This window comes from Chlorocebus sabaeus, chromosome 11 (genome assembly GCF_047675955.1).
Source record: "Chlorocebus sabaeus isolate Y175 chromosome 11, mChlSab1.0.hap1, whole genome shotgun sequence".
Classification (NCBI taxonomy): Eukaryota; Metazoa; Chordata; class Mammalia; order Primates; family Cercopithecidae; genus Chlorocebus; species Chlorocebus sabaeus.
This window is the reverse complement of record NC_132914.1, coordinates 55198913-55215801: the sequence shown is the minus strand read 5'-3', so window position 1 is coordinate 55215801 and position 16889 is coordinate 55198913. Positions and strand designations below refer to the sequence as shown.

The following is a 16889-nucleotide window of genomic DNA, read 5'->3' as shown; positions in this document are numbered from 1 at the left end:
TTTTTATGGCTGAATAGTATTTCATTGTGTATATATATGTGTGTATATATATATATACCACATTTTCTTTAACCAATCATCCATTGATATACACTTAGGTTGATTCCATATCTTTGCTATTGTGAATAGTGTTGCAGTAAACATACAAATACCAGTATCTTTTTGATATAATAATTTCTTTTCCTTGGGTAGATACCCAGTAATGGGATTGTGGGATCAAGTAGTAATTCTATTTTTTAGTTCTTTGAGAAACCTCCATTCTTTTCCATAGAGGTTGTACTAAATTTACATTCCCACCAACAGTGTTTAAGTGTTCTTTTTTCTTCATATCCTCACCAACATGTTATTTTTTGACTTTTCCGTAATAGCCATTCTGACTGTTGTAAGATGGTATCTCATTGTGGTTTTAATTTGCATTTCTCTGATGATTAGTGATATTGAGCATTTTTTCATACATTTCTTGGTCATTTGTATGTCTTTTTGGAAAAAAAAGTCTATTCATAACCTTTGCTCACTTTTAATGGAGTTATTTCAGATTTTTGTCGAGTTTTAGTTCCTTTTATATTCTGATATTAGACCATTGTTAGATGTATATTTTGCAAATAGTTTCTCTCATTCTGCAGGTTGTCTGTTCATTCTGTTGACTGTTCCTTTGCTAGGCAGAAGCTTTGTCGTTTAATTAAGTCCCATTTGCCTATTTTTGTTTTTTGTTGCCTGTGCTTTTGAGGTCTTAGTTATGAATTATTTTCCTAAGCCAATGTCCAGAAGAGTTTTCCCTAGGTTTTTGGCTAGTATTTTTAAAGTTTCAGGTCTTACATTTAAGTCTTTAGTCCATTGTGAGTTGATTTTTGCATATAGTAAAAGATAGGGGTCCAGTTGCATTCTTCTGCACATGGCAATCCAATTTCCCCAGCACTGTTTATACCATTTGTTGAAAAGGTTATTCTTTCCCATGTATGTATGCCTGTGTGTATTTATTTATTTTGTTTATGTCACCTACAATTTCTTTCGTGTTTTGTAGTTTTTCTTATAGAATTCTTTTACCTCCTTGGTTAATATATTCCTAGATATTTTATTTTTTGGTAGCTATTGTAAATGAGATCACCTTCTTGATTTCATTCGCAGCTAGAACATTGTTAGTGATTAGAAACGCTCTTGATTTTTGTACATTTATTTTGTATCCTGAAACTTTACTGAATTAATTGATCAAATCTAAGAGTTTTTTTGGTGGAGTCTTCAGGATTTTGTAGATATAAGATCATATTGCTGGGCGCGGTGGCTCACGCCTGTAATCCCAGCACTTTGGGAGGCCAAGGTGGGCAGATCACCTGAGGTCGGGAGTTCAAGATCAGCCTGACCAACATGGAGAAACCCCATCTCTACTAAAAATACAAAACTAGCCAGGCATGGTGGCACATGCCTGCAATCCCAGCTACTTGGGAGGCTAAGGCAGGAGAATCGCTTGAACCTGGGAGGCAGAGGTTGTGGTGAGCCGAGATGGCGCCATTGCACACCAGTCTGGGCAACAAGAGCGAAACTCAATCTCAAAAAAAAAAAAAAAAAAAAAAAAAAAATCATATTATCAGTGAACGGGGATAATTTGACTTCCTCTTTTCTAGTTTGGATGCCTTTTATTTCTTTCTCTCTTGCCTGATTGCTCTGGCTAGAACTTCTACTATGTTGAATCAAACTTTAATTTAATTGTGAATCCAGAATAAAAATGATTTCAGACATGCAAGTTCTCAAAGTATTGCTATTCCATGCGCTGCTTTTCAGAAAGATAGAGGATTTATTAGGCCAAGACAAATTAGTCAGTTGAAAAAAAGAGAGAGAGAGAGAGAGAAATGCATGAAGTCCAAGAAATGAGATCCAGCACAAAAGAGACCAAAGGAATCTCCAGGACAATGGTAAAGGGAGATGCCAAGTTGTATGGCAGGACTAGAGATCAATTCATCAAAATTAGAGCAGTTCAGAATGGTTTGAGAGTAATTTCTTTAAGAAATACAAAGACTACCTAATGCATTTGAACTTAGGGAGAAGAGATTTGCATGAGAAGAGTTTGCAGATATATTAGTGGCAAGTTGGTAGAAAGCTAAGGAGGATAAAAAACAATTATTAATTCTATAAAAATAAAAAGGTGTATTGGAAAAGCTAAACAGATTTCTGTTTTCTTCAGTATAGTAGGTTAGGTATTCAATTGATACTCCCACAAAAAAACAACTAAAAAATGCTGGAAAAAATGGAAATACCTTCTTAAAAGCATGGTAGAGCCAAGAAGACAGTAAAGAATCAACAGGCCAAAATATAAAGGGGGTCAGAAACCTAAAGAAGTATTCAAAACAGCAGTCACATTTGCTTGGAGGGCATCTACCACATATGCAGACTTGAGCTTCGTTTTCTAGAGGAAGGGACGGAAGATTCACCAGGGTGAAGAGTCTGAGAGGAGATTCCCTCCATAGTGAACCTTCCTTTATCTCCCCATTCTCAGGGAACCACAGCAAAAGTTACCTTGGTGTCAGAGCAGAGGAATTTGTGACCACAAATGGTCCCTTAAAGAAATTTTCAGTATAATTTCAGATTCAGGTAGTTTAAAAACAGACAAACAAAAAAATCTACTTAATTTGTGCATTTAGTTTGAAGTGGTCTTGAAGAGGTGAGTATAATGTGTCCAGGCATGTGGCAGAAACAAATCCAAATACACACTAGAAAAATGTCTTTTCATCCTACCACCAAAGAACTCCTAGAAGTCATTTTCCAAGGAAAATTAGTAGTTCATACACACACACACACACACACCCCGCCCCCCACAAACACATGAGGAGACCTCATAAATAAGAACCAGAAGAAATAACAGCAAAAACTGAGCCCAAAAGACTTTAGATATTGTAATTATCTGATACAGATTTTAAAATAATTACACTTACTCTGTTTAAAGAAATAAAAGAGAAACAAGAATATATTGAAAAACAGAAAACTAAAGAAATAGGGAATAAATAAATAATAACGTAGCACATTTTAAGATAGAGGCTCCAGAAATAAAAGGTATAAAATTTTAAATTAAAAATAAGACTTTACTGAATTCATTTATCAGATCTAGGAGCTTTCTGGATGAGTCTTTAGGGTTTTCTAGGTATATGATCCTATCCATACACCACACCAACAACCAAGCTGAGAATCAAATCAAGAACTCAATCCCTTTACAATAGCTGCAAAAAAAAAAAAAAAAAAAAAAAAAACTTAGGAATATATTTAACCAAGGAGGTGAGAGATCTCTACAAGGAAAGCTACAAAATACAGCTGAAAGAAATCAAAATCATAGATGACACAAACAAATGGAACTATATCCCATGCTCACAGATAGGTAGATTCAACTGTGAAAATGACTACACTGTCCAAAACAATGTACAGATTCAATGCAATTCCCATCAAAATACCATCGTCATTCTTCACAGAACGAGAAAAAACAATCCTAAAATTCATGTGGAACCAAAAAAGAGTCCACATAGCCAAAGCAAGACTAAGCAAAAAGAACAAATCTAGAAGCATAACATTACCTGACTTCAAACTATACTACAAGGCTATAATTACCAAAACAGCATGGTAGTGGTATAAAAATAGGCATGTAGACCAATGGAACAGAATAGAGAATCCAGAAATAAAGCCAAATACTTGCAGCCAACTGATCTTTGACAAAGCAAACAAAAATATAAATCAGGGAAAGGACACCCTATTCAATAAATGGTGCTGAGAAAACTGGCATGCCACATGTAGAAGAATGAAACAGAATCCTATCTCACCTTATACAAAAATCAACTCAAGATGGATCAAAGACTTAAATCTAAGACTTGAAACTATAAAAATTCTAGAAGATAGCATCGGAAAAACTCTTGTAGACATTGGCTTAGGCAAAGAATTCATGACTAAGACCCCAAAAATAAATGCAACAACAACAAAGAGACCTAATTAAACTAAAAAGCTTCTGCACAGCAATATAAATAATCAGCAGAGTAAACAGGCAATCCATAGAGTGGGAGAAAATATTCACAAACTATGCATCCCCCAAAGGACTAATATCCAGAATCTACTAGGAACTCAGACAAACCAGCAAGAATAAAAGCAAATAATCCCATCAAAAAGTTGGCAAAGGACAAGAATATACAAACAGCCAACAAACATCTGAAAAAATGCTCAACATCACTAATTATCAGGGAAATGCAAAAACCACAATGATATACCACCTTACTTCTGCAAGAATGGCCATAATAAAAAAGTGAAAAAATAATAGAGGTTGGTGTGGATGTGGTAAAAAGGGAACACTTTTACACTGCTGGTGGCAATGTAAACTAGTACAACCACTATGGAAAACAGTATGGAGATCCTTTAAAAACTAAAAGTAGAACTACCATCCAATCCAACAATCCCATTACTGGGTATCTACCCAAAGGAAAAAGAAGTCTTTATAAGCTTATAGCAGTACAATTTGCAGTTGCAAAAATATGAAACCAACCTAAGTACCCATCAAAGAAAATGTGGTATATATATACACACAGAATACTACTCAGCCATTTAAAAAGAATAAAATAATGTCTTTTACAGCAATTTGAATGGAGCTAGAGGCCATTATTCTAAGTGAAGTAACTCAGGAATGGAAAACCAAATACCGTATGTTCTCACTTGTAAGTGGGAGCTAAGCTGTGAGGATGCAAAGCCATAAAAATGATATAATGGACTTTGGGGACTTGGAGGTGGAATGGGAGAGGGGGATGAGGGATAAAAGACTACATGTTGGGTACAGTGTACACTGCTTGGGTGACAGGTACACCAAAATTTCAGAAATTACCACTAAAGAACTTATCCATGTAACCCAAGACCACCTGTACTCCAAAAACTATTGAAATAAAAAATAAAAATAAGTGGGCACGGTGGTTCACGCCTGTAATACCAGCACTTTGGGAGGCTGAGGCAGGAGGATCACTTGAGGTTAGAAGTTTGAGACCAGCCTGGCTAACATGGTGAAACCCCTTCTCTACTAAAAATACAAAAATTAGCTGGGCATGATAGCATGTGCCTGTAGTCCCGGCTACTCTGGAGGCTGAGGCAGGTGAATCCCTTGAACCCGGGGGGTGGATGTTGCAGTTAGCCGAGATCATACCATTGCACTCCAGCCTGAGCAACAAGAGCGAGACTCCATCTCAAATAAATAAATAAATAAATAAATTTTAAAACAAAAATTAAATTTTGAAATGAATGGATAAAGTAATTAAATAACTTAAGAATTCTTCTTTATAGAAGAATTTCAGCTAATAAGTGTAGAAGGAATGATATGCTGCCATCTTTTTACAGTCCTAATGAAACAAATAATCTACTCAACTGTCACCAATGACCTCCAAAAACATTAGTTACGTGACTTGTGGGTGAATCAAACAGACACCAAGTGAATACACTGACAAAATCTAACATCATGAAAGGAGGAACAACCAGGGCTTCTTGATGTGGTACAATAGGAAACACAGAGCATTATCTATGAAGGATTCTTGCTCTCCAAAGAAGAATTTTTTTGTTTTGTTTTGTTTTTTGTTTTAAAACAGAGTGCGGCTCTGTCGCCCAGGCTAGAGTGCAGTGGCATGATCTTGGTTCACTGCAACCTCTGCCTCCCGGATTCAAGTGATTCTCCTGCCTCAGTCTCCTGAGTAGCTGGGATTACAGGCGCGTGCCACCATGCCTGGCTAATTTTTGTATTTTTAGTAGAGATGGGGTTTCACCATGTTGGCCAGGCTGATCTTGAACTCCTGACCTCAGGTGGTCCACCCACCTTGGCCTCCCAAAGTGTTGGGATTACAGGCGTGAGCCACCGTGCCCAGCCCAAAGAAGATTCTAAATATAACCAACAGTTTACAGGAAGTATGAGAAATCTGAGAATATGTTAAATGACATCGTAGGAATGTAATCAGGAACAAACAGAATAAAAGCTCCAGTTTCTTCAACAAAGTACACTGCAAGGGGAAAAAGGTGGGAAAGGAGAACTGTTAGAGAGTAAAAGAGATCTAGGAGACATAGCAGCCAAATGTAATGCATAGATCTTATTTGGATCCTGAATCAAACTATCTATAAAAAAACTTTTATTAGTCAATTATGGACTCTGGATATTATGTGATATTAAGAAACTGTTGGCTGAGTGCAGTGACTCAGACCAGTAATCCCAGCATTTTGGGAGGCCAAGGAGGGCAGATTACTTGAGGTCAGGAGTGCAAGACCAGTTTGGCCAACATGGCAAAACCCCATCTCTACTAAAAACACAAAAAAATTGACCAGGCATGCTGGCTCACACCTGTAATCCCAGCACTTTGGGAGGCCAAGGCAGGTGGATCACTTGAGGTCAGAAGTTTAAGACCAGCTGAGGCAGGAGAATTGCTTGAATCTGGGAGGCGGAGGTGGCAGTGAGCTGAGATCACGCCATTGCACTCCAGCCTGGGCAACAAGAGCGAAACTCTGTCTCAAAAAAAAAAAAGTAAAAATAAAAATACAAAAAATAAAAATACCATAAAATTAGTAGGCGTGGTGGCAGCCGCCTGTAATCCCAGCTACTTGGGAGGCTGAGGCATGAGAATCTCTTGTACTGGGTAGGCAAAGGTTGCAGTGAGCCGAGATCTTGCCTCTGCACTCCACCTCTGCCTCAAAAAAAAAAAAAATTTTGTTAATTTTGTTAGACGTAGTCGTGGTATTTTGATATGGTTTTTAAAATGGTTCTTAACTCTTAGAGATACATACACATGTATTTATTAATGGAATGGCATAATGTCTGGGATTTGCATTAAAATAATCCTGTGGGAGTCCAGGGGAAATTGGTGGGATATAGATGAAACAAAATTAAACTTATTTTGTAATTGTTGCAGCAAGATGATAGGTACAGAGGGATTCATTGTACTTTTGATTGTGTTTGAAATTTTCCATTTAAAATTTAAGTAACCCAAAGACCAGTTTAGATTTAGCTGAAGATAGGATTAATGAACTGGAAGATAGATTAGAATAAATTATCCAGAATAAAATGCAGAGCAACAAAGAGGAGAGTTTGAAAGAGAAAGATATATGAAGAGTAGAGTAAAAATCTAACTAGGCTGGGCACTGTGGCTCATGCCTGTAATAAAAGCACTTTGGGAGGCCAAGGCAGGCGGATCACAAGGTCAAGAGATCGATACCATCCTGGCCAACATGATGAAATCCTGTCTCTACTAAAAATACAAAAATTAGCTGGGTATGGTGGTGCATGCCTAGTCTCAGCTACTGAGGGGCCTGAGGCAGGAGAATCACTTGAACCTGGGAGATGGAGTTTGCAGTGAGCCGAGATCACACCATTGCACTCCAGCCTGGCAACAGAGGGAAACTCTATCTTAAAAAAAAAAAAAAAACTAACTAATTGGAGTTCTGGAATGAGAAGAGAGCATGGTAACAAACCTATTGATTGGGCATTTTTCAGAACTAATGAAAGATACAAATCAACACAGATTCAAGAGGCCCAACAAGTTTCAGGCAGGGTAGATAAAAAGAAGTCCACACGTAAACATAGTATGGTGAAACCAAATAACATTAAAGGAAAACAGCAGATCTTAAAAGCAACCAGACTATGGGACATATGGGTGTACGCATTTGTCAAAATTCACTGTCCTTATACAGGTAAGGTCTGTGCACTTCACTGCATGCAACTTTTACCAGAGTAAAAAATTAAATTAAAAGCAGCTAGAGAAACAGCTTCCCTTCAGAGGAGCAGCAGTTTAGACTGAAAACTGACTTCTTATGGCAACAATGAAAGACAGAAGACAATAGTTGGTATCTTTAATGTGATGAAAGAAAACAACTTCCACTAGAAATTTTATGACTAGTGTAAATACATTTCCATAATGAGGATAGCCAGGTGTGGTGGCTCATGTCGTAATCCCAGAACGTTGGGAGGCCAAGAGGAGAGGATAATTTGAGGCCAGGAGTTCAAGACCAGCCTGGGCTACATAGGGAGACCCTGGCTCTACAAAAAAAAAAAAAAAAAAGAAGAAGAATAAAACAACAACATTAATGTCTTCTGGAATTTAAGTAAAAATATAGAATTAAAACACATTAAAACAATAACATAGACATTGGGAGGTGAACCAACAAAGTTAAATTGTTCTAGGCTTCTCTTACATTGTCTGCAAGGATAGTATGCTGATTATCAAACTATGCCCTTCAACTTCAAATCCACCCTTCTATACACCATGATGCTGGGGGTGGTATTCTGCAAATTACATTTTGTTTTCTTTCTTAAATTGACTTATTTTTTCAAACAACAGATCTAGGTTCACAGTGAAACTGATCAGAAAATATGAGCGTTTTCATATACCCTTTGTCCCCACACATGCACAGCCTCCCCCACTGTCAACATCCTGCCGCAGAGAGGCACTCTTGTTACAGCTGATCAGCCTATATTGATACATCATTATCACCCAAGGTCCACAGTTTACACATGGGTTCACTATGGTGAACACAACTCTGTGTTGTACATTCTCTGGGTTTGGATAAATGTATAATGACCTGTATCCATCATATAAGTATTATACAGAATGGTCTTACTGCCCTAAAAATCCTCTGTGGTCCACCCCTTTATACCTTCCCCTACCCTAGTCCCTGGCAACCACTGATCTTTTCACTATCTCCATAGTTTTGCCTTTTCCAGAATGTCACATAGTTGGAATCACAGTATTTAGCCTTTTCAGCTGGTTTCTTTTACTTAATAATATGCACTTAATGCATGTTCCTCCATGTCTTCTTATGGCTTAATAGCTCATTTCTTTATAGCACTGAATAATATTTCATGTCTGGATGTACCATGGTTTAATTTTCCATTCACCTACAGAAAGACATCTTGGTTGCTTACAAGTTTTGACAATTAAGGATAAAGCTGCTATAAACACCCATGTGCAGGTCTGTGTGAACATAAGTTTTCAACTAATTTAAGCTTATACCAAAAAGCACGAATGCTGGATAATATTGTAAAAGTATATTTAGTATTGTAAGAAATTGCCAAACTACCTTCCAAAGTAGCTGTACCATTTGGCATTCCCAACAACGAAGAACGAGAGCTCCTGTTGGTCCACATCCTTGACAGCATTTGGTGTTTTCAGTGTTCTAGATTTTGGCCATTCTAATAAGTGTGTAGTGGTATCTCATTTTTGTTTTAATTTGCAGTTTCCTGAAGACATATGATGTGGAACATCTTTACATATATTACATATGTTTATTTGCCTTTTTTTTTTTTTTTTTTTTGGAGACAGGGTCTCACTCCATCATATAGGCTGGAATGCAGTGGCATAATCATGGCTCACTGCAAACTGAACCTCCCAAGTTCAATCAATCCTCCTGCCTCAGCCTCTCAAGTAGCTGGGATTATAGGCACATGCCACCACACCCGGCTAATTTTTGTATTTTTAGTAGAGACGGGGTTTCACCATGTTGGCCAGGCTGGTCTCAAACTCCTGACCTCAAGTGATACGCCTGCCTCGGCCTCCCAAATTATAGGCGTGTGCCACTGCACCTGGCCTTAGTTCTTAGGCCTTTGGACTCAGACTGAGACTTAACACCATTAGCCCCCTGATTCACAGGTGTTAGGTTTGGACCAGAGCTACAGCACTTGCTTTCCTGGCCTCCAGCTTGCAGATGACAGATTGTGGGACTTGATCATTGTGTAAGCCAATATCTCATAATAAATATCTCTCTATCTATCTATCTACCTTTCTACCTACCTGTCTATTTACTTATCTATCTCTCCTATTGATTCTGTTTCTCTGGAGAACCTGACTAAATACATTTAATGTTGAATTTTAAGAGTTCTTTGATATTTTGGAAACTAGTCCTTTATCAAAAACACCTTGTGTGTGTGTGTGTGTGTGTGTATATATACTTGCTCTGTCACCTAGGCTGGAGTGCAGTGACATAATCATGGCTCACTGTAGCCTTGAGCTCTCCCACCTCAGCCTCCTGAATAGCTGGGACTACAGGTGCATGCCACCACATCTGGCTAACTTTTCATTTTGTTTGTTTGTTTTCAGATGGAGTCTCACTCTGTCACCAGGGTGGAGTGCAGTAGCGCAGTCTCGACTCACTGCAACCTCTGCCTCCCAGGTTCAAGTGATTCTCCTGCCTCAGCCTCCCAAGTAGCTGGGACTACAGTTGCGTACCACTACGCCCAGGTAATTTTTTGTATTTTTAGTAGAGATGGGGTTTCACCATATTGGCCAGGCTGGTCTCACACTCCTGACCTTGTGATCCGCCTGCCTCAGCCTCCCAAAGTGCTGGGATTACAGGCGTGAGCCACCACACCCAGCCAAATTTTGTCTAGAGACAGAGTCTTGCTATGTTGCCCAGGCTGGTCTTGAACACCTGTGTTCAAGTGATCTTCCCACCTTGGCATCCCAAAGTGGCAAATATTTTCTCCTAGTCTGCATCTTGTCCTCTCATTTCTTTTTATAGTGTCTTTCACAGAGCAAATTTTTAGTTTTAATGAAATCCAGCTTATCAATTCTTTCATGGATCATGCTTTTGGTATTGTATCTAAAAAGTTATGGCCATACCCAAGTTCATCTAGATTTTCTCCTATGTTATATGCTAAGACTTTTATAGTTTGCATTTTACGTTTAGGTCTATGATCCATTTTGAGTTAATTTTTGTTGAGGGTATAAGGTTTGTGTCTAGGATTCTTTTTTTTTTTTTTTTTTTTGGCATGTGGATGCCCAGTTGTTCGAGTACCATTCATTGACAAGGTTATCTTTTCTCCATTTTATTGGCTTTTCTCCTCTTCTTTGTCAAATATCAGTTGACGGCATTTATGTGGGCCTATTTCTGGGTTCCATTGGTCCATTTGTCTATTAGTTTGCCAATACTTCACTGTCTTGATTATTGTAGCTTTATACTAAGTCTTGAAGTTAGGTACTATCAGTCCTCCAACTCTGGTCTCCTATGTCATTGTGTTGGCTATTTCAGATCTTTTGCCTCTCTGTAGAGACTTTAGAATCAGTTTGTTGACATTCACAAAACAACTTGCTAGGATTTTTATTGAGATTGCATTGAATGTATTAGTCAAGTTGGGGAGAATTGACATCTTGACAATATCAAGTCTTCCTTTCCATGAACATGGACTATCTCTCCTTTTACTTAGTTCTTATTTGATTTCTTCCATCAGAGTTTTATACTTTTCCTCACATAGATCATGTACATATTTTGTTACATTTAAACCTAAGTAGTTTATTTTTGGGGAGTATTGTGTTTTTAATTTCAAATTCCACTTGCTCATTACTGGTATAAAGAAAAGCAATTTACTTTTTTATATTAATCTATATCCTATGAACTTGCTATAATCATTATTAGTTTCAGAAATTTTTCGTTAATTCTTTTGGAATTTCTACATAGACAGTCATGTTATCTGTGAACAAAGACAGTTTTATTCACGTTTCTTTCTTGTCAACTGGCTCCCTCTTAGTTTCTATCAATAGGAGTGCTAAGGGAGACTGGCAAACTGAAAGAAAAGTGACCTTCATTTTCCTCTTTGCGCGCTATGCCTGTCAGTGTTGGCCTGCATCAGTCCAGCCTCAAGCTTCTTTCAGCTCTCCCAGAACCAGACTCATTGTGCCCCCTTAAACATCCAGCACCAATCAGGAAACATCCCATCCTCAGAGGTCTGAGCCTCAGCTCTGTCAGGGCCTTTCTCTGAACTTTTGGTCTAGATAACCCCAACCTCTTCCCTTTGTTTCCCCAGATCCAAAGGTGGTAGCTACTCCTTGCAGATTTTATCTCTATGTTACCTCAATGTTTCCCTTTGCTTTTTAATTCCCTCTGACACTTATTTAATCAACTCCCTGCATTACATTCTAGTGTTACTTTTGTTTTCCTGAATGAACTCTTATTGATACAAGTAATACTGATTAACTTGATATTTTGATAAATGAAAGGTTTGTGTTGTAGGTAATCAGTAAAAGTGTGGAAATGGAATTATGTAACTTCAAATTGATCAAGGGAAAAATGAGAGGAGAAATAAATACCAGTTATGATGCCACAAGTATTTCAGGAAATACTTGTATCTGTCATCAAAAAGAATATTGGCTGGGCGTGGTGGCTCATGCCTGTAATCCTAGCACTTTGGGAGGCCGAGGCAGGCAGATCACGACGTCAGGAGATCGAGAGCATCCTGGCTAACATGGTGAAACCCCATCTCTACTAAAAATAAAAATGAGCTTGGCATGGTGGCGGGCACCTCTAGTCCCAGCTACTTGGGAGGCTGAGGCAGGAGAATGGCGTGAACCCAGGAGGCGGATCTTGCAGTGAGCCGAGATGCGCCACTGCACTCCAGCCTGGGCGACAGAGCGAGACTCCGTCTCAAGAAAAAAAAGAATAAAAGTAATGTATTTGATTCTGGTCACAAAATACAGGTAAGAAGCATGGGCAATGCCTGTAACCCCTTGATCACACATCTTCCCAGTCTGTGCTTTTATAGATACCCTTTGTACAATAGCAAGCTCATGCTGCTATCCCCAAGTGCTTGTTCACATTCTAACAGCTGCAAAGTATAGTATATGACCAGTTGGGAATTAAACAGATGCCTACTCACAAAATAGGGCCCCTCCAATTAGTGTTCCAGCTCCCTTTTGCTGATATTGAAACTGAAGTAACTGGTTGCTCTGTTGGTCACAGATGAATTATGCCTGCACAATTCTTTGAGTGCTTTAAGTAACCTTATTGAAAGGCAACGACTAAGACCCTTTCCTTGCTCCCAAGCTTCCTAAATCCCAGGCTGCCTGTGGCACCTGGACTGCTGCCTCTGGGTCCCCACATTCCAGGTCCACGATGGAGGAAGGGCAGGACAGGCCAAACATGAGGAATAAACAGTCTTTACTGGACTCAGGCCAGGAGTCCATGGGCCTTGAGGACCTCTCTGTATTTGTCAGTTTTCTTCTCCACATTCTTTTCGGCCTGTCTCCGTAGCTTCAGGAGTTGTTTCTTCTGGTCGTGGATCTTGGTTTTCTCCTTCCCCTTCTCCTCCAGGGTGGCTGTCACGGTCTGGTACTTTCAGCCAATCTCGTGAGCCAGGCACCCCAGGTAGGCGACCTTTCTCATAGGCTTCAGACGCACAACCTCGAGGGCAACAGAAAGCACCATCCACTTTTTCCTGTCACAGGGCGGTGGGACGCCACCGAGCACCTAGCGGCTGGTCCTAGGCGGCCTGGCTGGCTGCTGTTGTGGGGCAGCCTGCCTCGCAAGCTCTGCCAGAAGACGTGGGGCTTCGGCAAGGGCTGATGTTCATCCGCTTGTGGAGGAAAGCCAGGTACTTCAAATTGTTTCTGTAGAAATTTCCAGAAATGTTGATGCCCTCGCAGTGCACAACCACCACCTTCTGGCCCAGCAGTACCTGCTTAGCCACGATGGCTGCCAGGTGGCCCAGGAGGTGACTTTGGCCAGCAAGCAGCAGAAACTGCCCCTCCGCCATCTTCAGCAGCCGCCTAGAAGAGATTGAATTATAAATCAGAAATTTCCGATGAAAAAATATCAATTAATACTATTTCTTCACAAGTTTTTCCAAAAACAGAAGAAAATGAGCTCTTCCAAGCCCATTCAAGGATGTAGTACTACTCAGATACCAAATCAGACAAACACAATACAAGAAAACTAGACTATTTCTTATGAATATAGACCCAGAAATTCTCCATAAATTACCATGAATTCAACAACAAATAAAAAGGATTGTATACCATGACCAAATGAGATTTATCCCAGGAAGGCAAGATTGAGTTTATATAAGAAATAAAATTAATGTAGTACATCCTATCCATAAAGGACAAAAACCACATGGTCATCTTAACAGACACAGAAAAGACATTTGACAAAATTCAACATCTCTTCATGATAAAAACATTTAATAAACCAGGAAGATAAAAGGACTTAACCTGATAAAAGTCATCAAGCATCTACAAAAAAACCACAACTAATATCATACTTTTTGGTAAAAAATGAATGATTACTCTCTCTAATATTAGGAATAAGACAAGAATACCTACTCTTACCGTTTCTATTCAACATTGTACTGGACATTCTAACCAGTGTAATTAGGCATGAAGATGAATGTTGTATGTAGATGAATGAATGAATGTAAAAGGCATACAGATTGGAGAGAAAAACAAAACCATCTCTATTTGCAGATGACCTTATATCTAAAATATCCTAAGTAATTCACTAAAAAATCTATTAGAACTAATACAAGAGTTCAACAAGGTTGCAGAATACAAGAATCAATTGTATTTCTATACACTTGCAATGAACAATCTAAGAACAAAAGAACATAATTTCATTTGCAATAGCATCAAAAAGAATAAAATAGTTAGAAATATACGTAGCAAGATGTACAAAACATGTACTCTAGAGCCGGGTGCGGTGGCTCACGTGTGTAATCCCAGCACTTTGGGAAGCCCAGGTGGGCAGATCGTCTGAGGTCAGGAGTTTGAGACCAGCCTGGCCAACGTGGTGAAACCCTGTCTCCACAAAAGTAGAAAAATTAGCCGGTCATGATGGCAGGTGCCTGTAATCCCAGCTACTCGGGAGGCTGAGGTAGGAGAATCACTTGAACCTGGGAGGCAGAGGTTACAGTGAGCTGAGATCGTGCCATTGTACTCCAGCCTGGGTGACAGAGCAAGACTCCATCTCAAAAAAAATAAATAAATAAAATAAAAAACATGTACTCTAAAAACTACAAAACATTACTGAAATAAATTTTAAAAGACTTAAATAAATAGAAAGACATTCGTGTTTATGGATTGGAAGACTAAATATTATTTAGCTGGCAATACTCCTCAAATTGATCATCAGATTTAATGCAATCCCCATCAAAATTTCACCTGGTTTCTTCCCAGAAATTAGCAAACTGATTACAAAATTCATATGAAAATTCAAGGGACGCAAAATAGCCAAGACAATTTTGAGAAAGAAGAGCAATGTTAGACAACTCACACTCCTTGAGTTCCAAACTTACTACAAAGCTACAGCACTCAAGACGTTGTGGTATTAACATAAGGCTAGACATTATACACCAATAAAATATAATTGAGAGTCTATAAATTAAATTCTCACTTTTACCAAGAATTGTTTTTTGACAAAGTTGCCAAGACAATTCAATGGGAAAAGAATAATCTTTTCAGCAAATTATGCTGGGACAACTGGCCATCCACAAGCAAAAGAATGAGGTTGGACGCCCACTTCATAATATATACAAAAACTAACTCAAAGTGGATCAGAGACCTAAATGTAAGAGCCAAAACTATAAAACTCTTAAATATTACATAAAAAACACAAGTAACAAAAGAAAAAATAAATTGGATTTCATTATAGTTAAAAGCTTTTGTGCTGCAAAGAATACTACTAAAAATGTGAAAAGACAACCCACAGAATGGGAGAAAATATTTGTAAATCATTATGTCTGATAAAGAACTTCTATCCAGAATATATAAAGAACACTTACAACTCAATAATAAAATACCTAATTTTTTGTTTTTGTTTGTTTTCTTTTCTTATCGACCAGGCTGGAATGCAGTGGTGCAATCACTGCAGTCTCAACCTCCTGGGCTCAAGTGATCCTTCTGCCTAAGCCTCCTGAGTAGCTGGGAGCACAGGTGCACACTACCATGCTCAGCTAATTTTTAAATTTTTAGTAGAGATGAGGTCTTGCTATGTTGCCTAGTCTGTAGGCTGGTCTTGAACTTGTGGCCTCAAGATATCCTCTTATCTCCTAAAGTGTTAAGGTTACAGAAGTGAGCTACCATGCCTGGTCCCAATTTTTTTAATGGGCAAATAATTTGAATAGACATTCTCTCAAGAAGATAGATAGATTGCTAATAAGCACATGAAAATATGCTTAACATCATTAGCCAGCAGGGAAATGCAAATCAAAACCATAATAAAATACGATTTCATCCCCAGTAGGATGGCTGTGGTCAAAAGGACAGATAGTAACAAGTGCTTGTGAGAATGTGGAGAAATTGAAACCCTTATAAAATACTAGAGGGATTTTAAATGGTGAATCTGCATTGGAAAACAGCCTGGTAGTTCCTCAAAAGGTTAAACAGTTGCTATATGACCCAACAGCTCCACTCCTGGGTATGTACTCAGAAGAAATAAAAATACATGCCTACACAAAAGCTTTTACATAAATGTTCATAGCATTATTCATAAGAGCCCCAAAGTGGAAACAACCCAAATGTCTGTAAACTGATAAATGGATGAATAAAATGTGATATCATTATGTAATGGGATATTATTTAACAATAAAATGAAATGAAGTATTATACTGGTACATGCTATACATAGATGATCCTTGAAAACAGGCTAAGCATGGCCAGGCATAGTGGCTCACACCGTAATCCCAGCACTTTGGGAGGCTGAGGTGGGTGGATCACCTGGGGTCAGCAGTTCGAGACCAGCCTGGCCAACATGGTGAAACCCCGCTCTACTAAAAATACAAAAAAAAAAAAAAAAAAAAAAAAAAGCCAAGCATGGTGACTGGTGCCTATAATCTCAGCTACTTGGAAGGCTAAGGCAGGAGAATGGCTTGAACCTGAGAGGCAGAGGTTGTGGTGAGCCGAGATCATGCCACTGCACTCCAGCCCGGGTAACAGAGCAGGACTCCATCTCAAAAAAAAAAAAAAAAAAGAGGCTAAGTGAACAAAGCTAGTCTTCAAAACCACATATTGTGTGATAACGTGTATATGAAATGCCCAGAATAGGTAATTCTATAGACAGAAAGTAGATTAGAGGTTACCTTGGGCTGGAGAGCTCACTGAAAGTTGGGAAATGGGTAGTGATTGCTAATGGGTGCAGAGTTTTTTTGG

General features: G+C 38.7%; 1 pseudogene; it reads right to left on the bottom strand.

Annotated features, from left to right (window-relative positions):
* Positions 1-12915: 12915 nt before the first annotated feature.
* On the bottom strand, positions 12916-13501 carry LOC103238585 (large ribosomal subunit protein uL13 pseudogene; annotated as a pseudogene).
* Positions 13502-16889: the final 3388 nt, after the last annotated feature.